The 7,291-nt window shown below is 39.9% G+C and overlaps 1 pseudogene; it reads left to right on the forward strand.

The window, feature by feature from the left end:
- The first annotated feature begins 228 nt into the window (after nucleotides 1-228).
- The window catches only part of LOC102487495 (ribosome production factor 1 pseudogene), an 8,283-nt pseudogene continuing 1,220 nt past the window's right edge, over nucleotides 229-7,291 (forward strand).

The following is a 7,291-nucleotide window of genomic DNA, read 5'->3' on the forward strand; positions in this document are numbered from 1 at the left end:
TATCCCCCCAGGAAACTGCTTCAAATGTGGCAAGCCAGGCCACTGGGCCCATGAATGCCCGGATCCCAGACCCCCGTCTAAACCCTGCCCAGGGTTTGGCCAAATGGGTCACTGGGGCTCTGACTGCCCTGAAAGAGGGAGACGAGATCCACTTCCGATGCTTCCACACTGAGAGGAGATCCGCCACCCCGACTTTGACCTGGCCATGATGGGATTGGCTGAGGATTGATGGGCCCAGACTTGACCACCCTAATTACCCTCACCAAGGCCAGGGTCCAGCTTCAGGTAGTGGGTAAGTCGTTTACCTTCCTGGTGGACACAGGGGCTACCTACTCCGTCTTCCCAACTTACCCTGTCCCCTTATTACCCTCCCAGGTCTCTGTTGTGGGTATTGATGGCCAGCCCTCATGTCCTCTCTTTACCAAACCCTTCGCCTGCCGCCTTGGGAAAACTTACTTTACCCACTCTTTTCTTGTCATTCCCACATGCCCCACACCCCTCCTAGGCCATGACATCCTTGCAAAGTTACACAGCACCCTTCAATTTAACACCTCCCCCTTTCTTGTCCTCCTCTGCCAGGCCACCTATTCCCCCACTGAATTTATCAATAAGACTGCTTGGGACAGGCGCTCCTCATCAGTCACTCTGCAGTTCAACCATTTGGGGTACCTTAGCAGCCCCCTAGTCAATCTTTGCCCCCCTCAGGGTTCACCCCCACAACCTGTAATGTGTTCACATTTACCATCAGGAACCTGTCTGCCTCTCTCTGGCTGTCTGCCCAACTGGCAGGTATCCGAATAAATGCCTGGAATACAGACCCTGGGGTACTACAGAAATGCTTAGAGTTTATCATAACTCGTCCCCTACACAACCAATATGAAAAATTTTGGCCCCAGTAATTTCGCTCTCCTTCCCCAAGCCCCCAAGTGCTACATTATTCTAATAAGACCTGATAAGAACTCCTGGAAAACTTTGAAAAATAGAAGAGGTCCTGGAGAAAACAGGCATTCTAAGATTTGATCTCACAAGAGAGTATCACAATTTTAGGGTTTTGAACTAAAAAAGTACCCCAATTATATATTCTCATAAGGTAACTGAATATGATTGATTTTTTAAATTCATACTTTAAAGCAATCATTATGTAAATCTAATCTTAATTGTTAAATTTACAAATATAAATCAGCTCATATCAATTGCTTTTTCTTATATTATGGATATTGATTGAACTTTTCATTTTCTGACCTCTCTGGACCCCACCCAAAATAACTCTTGCTGGCTCTGCCTCCCACTGTTAAGACGGTCATAGTCTCCATTCTGGTACCACCCTCATTCCAGGTCAATTATACCTCTGCCCACAATGTCACTTCCTCTCCACAGTTCTCCAATGTCTCTCTCCTCTACATGCCTAACCTCACCTTGGCTCCCAATGCCTCTACCCAGTGCCCCCCTGCTGGGATTTTCGTCCTCTGTGGAGGCACTGGGTTCTGTTGCTTGCAGCACTATGCACGGCTCTCTTAAAATTCTTGCTACCCTAAACCCTCCTGTTTCTAAGACCCATCATACTGCTATGTCTAATCCTGGCCTTTGTGCCCTGTGTTTCACGCTTTCTCAAGGAACACGCATCCACCGTTACTCGAGTGGTAATTAATCAGATGCTCCTGCACCCCTACACACCCCTTCCCCAAGACCCTCCGACCAGAGGGACCCAGATCAACATCCCTGTCAGCATTTGGCGCGCCTGCCAAAGTTGATCAGAAACAGCGAACTTCATTGGCCAGACAACCACCAATAGTGATCACCTATTGGACAACAGCCCTTTAAAGACGAGCAGCATCCACCCTGGGCGTGGCTCCCTTGGCCTCTGACCAGACCGAGGGACCTCACCCAAGAGCTTTTTGCAGAATAAATTATATTGGTTTTATTAAACTCCAAATCCTGACTCTGGTATCTTCGTCCTTGCTCCCTCTGACGTCGCCACTTCTCCCAAATCAAACCTAACACTTTTCTTATTCTCCATTCCTATGGAAAGAGCATGGTATTTCATTCACTCAGAACTATGAGATAGTGGTTGATTTCTTTTAAACTGTAATACATCAGTTGGTCCATGAAATAGTTAATGGATTGTGTGTCCAACACAAGCTAAGTCTTCAGTGACAGAATTAGAACTTGAGATCAGTTCTCTTCATTCCCTTAATTAGTCGTGTAAATTTACATATCTCCATTTTAGCACATTTTTAACTGGCTTCTAAACTTGATTAATCCCTCATTTATTAATCTCCACTTCTTCTGTCACTTTTTAAAAAACATTAGTTAAGCTTTCAAATTATAATAAAATTTTGTATGATACTCCATTTGATCTCCTCAACAATTCTGGGATTAGTCCAGAGGATTTTGAACACTCACCACACAAAATTATAGTAAGTGTTTGAGACGTTAAATATGTTTACATGCCTGATTTGAATCTTGTACAACATGTGTTGTACACATGTATCCAAAACCAACTGTATCCCATAAATATGTACAACTATTATATGCCAATTAAAAATCATAAGGTATGTACCCACCCAATTTATACCATATGCCTGTACTCTATGGCAAAAATTGAAGGATTTGAAAATATAATAGCAGAGAGGACAGGCATGAATATCAGAGACTGGGAGAAAGATCGATTGTGAAGAGGGGAGGAGCTCAGCAAAACATTTAATAGACATCAGAATGTAAGGTTCTCTGTTGAAAATTATATATATAGAGGTGTGTGTATGTGTGTGTGTGTGTATATGTATACATATGTGTGTGTATATATATATACATATATATATCACTGATTTGCTTATCACACACTGCATGCATGCTTTGAAAAACCATTTTGTATGACATAAACATCTATTTCAATTAAATGTAAATCAAAAAATTTTAAAATATAATTGTTGGGACCAGCAGTTAGCGTAATGGCTATGTCACTGGACTCCCACATAGTCGACTGCAGTTCGAGTTCTGGACCCGGTGGCTTAAACTCACGCCGGGCACATGTGCGTGCGTGCCCAAGATCCCAAGAGGAGAATGAAGGATAAGGGATTGCAGTGTGACCATCCCCCCTGGGGGGGTGATTTCTCACTTTCTGTCTCTCCGTCTCTCTCTGTCTGTCTGGCGAGTGCACACCCCCTATAGCAAAAACCTCTCCAAAAAAAAATAAGTATATATATATATATAATTATTTAAAAAGAAAATGTTAAATTATCTATTGATGACAATGTGTATGATAATTTCTTTGACTGGACTAACATACAGGGTATTAATATTGGGAAATTTAATTTTCAGTGTTGTGATGCTATACCGTGATTCAATGTAAAAAAATAAGAAAAAATAAACTAAAATATAAAAAAAGAAAAAGAGAGAAAACTAATGGTATTATGACCCTTGAAAAAGCAAACTTAAATACAAATAGTTTAAGTAACTTGTTCACTGTTCCACAAGCTTATACTTAGCAAACCAGAAACCCATGGCCTTCTGTGCTTTTCCTCTATGTCGTGTAACAAATATACATGTTCTCATAGGAACCTATTATTGTTTAAATATATACTAACAGGATGTATGCATCAGATAACAGAAATGTTCAAAATGTCCAAGCCAAACCCCTGAATAAATCAAAGGAGAAAGGCTTGCCCTGATGCATTTTCCTGCTTACCTCTGTTACTGCAGCTTTATGCAGATAGTAGCTTTGATCTAGAAACTTACCTTGCTTCCTGAAAAATGTAACTCGCAATTCCAGCACTTTCATATGTCGGTGGATCTCAGGTCAGAAATTCAGTTCTTGAAAGAAGGAAAATGTCTTTATTTGAAGACTCTTCAGTGTTTTGCCAAAAGGTTTAAAGTTCTCTAGAGGCAGGGAAAAATTGAAGAACAAAAAATGCTGTTGACCTTAGAATAAGCTAAGGAGAGTTCTTAGATAATTTACTTAACCCATTTGAGCTTTGACATCTTCATTTATAAAAGAAAGGAAATAATAAAAGGTAGCCCCAACATTTATCCTAATTACTTCACTGATTAAAAAAAAAGAGAGAATTCTTATCATGCTTTGTATTTGTTAATGGATGATAACAACAAGCAACATTATCATTTTTTTCCCCTCTAGCGCTTTTCCCCCTCTTAGTAATAAATCAGTTCAGGAGAAGATCATCGTTGCTATTAGAAGACTATTGACAATAACATGAATAATCAAATGGTCTGTAGTGAGGCTGGTTGTTGGACTACTCCCTCTAGTAAGAGGCCAAGTGGAGTCATGTGGGGAAAGGTTGAAGAATAGAAACATGAAGGTAATTATATAGTCTTGGAGTCCTCAGGGGACAAGCATCCTATGAGGGCTATAAAATACTTTATCTTACATAACTAGGAGTCAGGTGATTAAAGAGTCTGCGGGGATCCAGTTGTATTGCATCCAACAGATCATGAGTACATTTATACTTGTAGTAATTTTCTTTGAAAATGTACAAATCAAGATATAACTTCCAGGACCACAATTAGACAGAAATATTGGGATATAGGGTCATCGATTCTATCACCAAATAAGGCAAGTGGACTCCAGGAATTAGTGTTTTCCTCAATTTACCATAAATGTTTGAACCACTTGAAAAAATATTAACTCAGTTCAATTGTTTGTTTCTTTCTTTATTTCTTTATTATCAACAGATAACTTTTTTCCTTTTATTTATTTATTTATTTTTTCATTTCATTTTTTTTTCCATATATCTGAATATGGAAGACTTACTGCTGAGCGAAAACAGATAACTTTTTTATTTTGGGGTCTATTAAATGTTTTTCCCTGATCTCCTCCTTTTCACCTTCTATTCCCACCCTCTCCTATATTGTCTCTGGTATCTGCAACTGGTTTTCCTGCTACTATACATTACAACCTTTCAATTTCCATTACAAACATTCTATATTTATGTTAAGCAGTGGCTTACAATGCCTGTCTTTAATAGTCAAGCTTGCTTCTTTTAGCATTAAATCTTCCATATTTATCTACTTTGTATCAAGTGCCAGGTTCTCATTTTTTTAATTTAAATTTATTTATCTACATTCATTCACTGTACATCATTATAGCATACAAAATGAGATTTTCCATCCAGAATACACTGTATATTGGCTCAATCAAGCACATCAACATATGTGCTATTGTCAACAAATAATTTTCCATTTCTTGTTTCCTGTATATTTTGTTTTTTTTTTTTCCATCCTTGATTCCCTATCTCTTATCCTCTGCCATCTCCCACTCTCCTCCCACACTGTCTCTGGTATCTATGGTTGCTTCCTATGCCTTTCTCCCCCCACATTTTATTGATTCACTAAATATCTTAATTAATCTAAATATTTTCAATAGCAAGCACAGCCGATATATACATATCCGTGAACACAAGTCCAACTTTAGGCATAAACCTCAGTGAGTAGAATGAACATACTATAAAGTAGTACCTAGCTGGGGCTATATATCTTACTGCAGTCACCTTGGGACACAGACGCAAAAGTAAACATTATACTTATGCTCATGCTATTGAAATGTAAGAAAGAAGGTAAATGCTAAACAAATACCATAAGAAACATAAAAATATAGAGAGTGTTATAAATATACATACTTATACATGTATGTATATTTCTTATTTTTCTGTGTATAGAATAAGCATATAAGTATACACAGAAAAATAATGAAAAAAGAAGAAATCTATTTTGTCTTGATTAGTCAAGACAACAATCAGAAGTCAGTTTGACTTCTTGTGGGTAGACCTCTTTCTTGGCAGTTTCCACTTCAACATCCTCCCGAAAACAAAACCAAAGGGAGAGAGAATGACCTCAACAAGGTGGCAGAGTAAGAGATACAAACCTTCTCATACCCACAAAAACAAAGAGACGATTATCCATGAATGACAGATAGCCATGGGAGGAGTCAAGTGATCATTTAAGAACATGCAATAACTGTGGAGCAAAACAAAACAATGAAAACTCAAAATTGGAAATAACTAACTGCACAGAAAATATTGCTGAGCAGGTGGGCATACCTGAGAGGTCTAGAGAAGGATAGGGACAAAGAATACGGGCAAGAGCTATTAGTGACCATCATGTGGCAGGTGTCACTGTGGTCCCAGCCATGCAGAAAACACATGTTTTGTCAGGAAGTAACCAGTAGATATCTCTACCCCGGATCCCTCAAAGAGGGAAAAACTGCTTTGCCATGTACCTCCCACCTGCTCAAAAGGAGTTGTACTTGAGCTGGTCCATGACTGGAGCCACCACCTCTTTTGACTTGCACATGCTTAAAACATTGGAGCCACAGTTACCTGGCTCAATACCATTCCAGGCTTTGGAACCTCATTTGCTACATATACTGAGACCACCAGGTCCACTGCGATAGCAAATTGTCCTGAACCCCAGATCCCAGAGTCCTTGTTGCTCCTTGCACATTCATAATCTGGACTCTGGAGCTATCCTAGCTCTGTGCATGCCCGTGCTCTGGACACCAGCTCCCTGCCTGGTCCATAAGCATCTGTACCTCATTCATGGCTGCTACAGTAGCAGTGGGGACACCTGTGCACCTGGCACTGCTCTGGACGCTAGACCCATTTTCCACCATGCATGCTAGTGCTTCAGATCTTGGCTCTGTGATTGCTCCAAAGGCACTGTGCATCAGATGCCATTGTCACTGCAACTAGAAGATTAAAATCATAGGGAAAATAACCCTCCAAATTTTGTAGCTAAAGAATACACTGTAGGGAACCAGCAGTTAGCGTAATGGCTATGTCGCTGGACTCCCACGTAGTCGACCGCGGTTCGTGTCCCGGATCCGGTGGCTTAGAACTCATGCCGGGCACGTGTGTGTGCGTGCCCAAGATCCCGAGAGGAGAATGGAGGAGAAGGGATTGTGGCGTGACCATCCCCCCTGGGGGGTGATTTCTCGCTTTCTGTCTCTATGTCTCTCTCTGTCTGTCTGGCGAGCGCACGTGCCCTACAGTGAAAATCTCTCAAAAAAAAAAAAAAAAGAATACACTGTATGAAATGAAAAATGCAATAGAGGGTGTCAACTACAGACATGATCAAACAGAAGAGAGAATATACATTACTTGAAAGTATACAAAGGACAAAAAAAAAAGAAGAAAGAAAGGAAGAAAGAAAGGAAGAAAGAAAGAAAGAAAGAAAGAAAGAAAGAAAGAAAGGAAGAAAGAAAGAAAGAAAGAAAGAAAGAAAGAAAGAAAGAAAGAAAGAAAGAAAGAAAGAAAGAAAGAAAGAAGAAAGGAAGGAAGAA

The sequence above is a fragment of the Tupaia chinensis genome, unplaced genomic scaffold, assembly GCF_000334495.1.
Source record: "Tupaia chinensis unplaced genomic scaffold, TupChi_1.0 Scaffold000709_2, whole genome shotgun sequence".
NCBI lineage: Eukaryota > Metazoa > Chordata > Mammalia > Scandentia > Tupaiidae > Tupaia > Tupaia belangeri.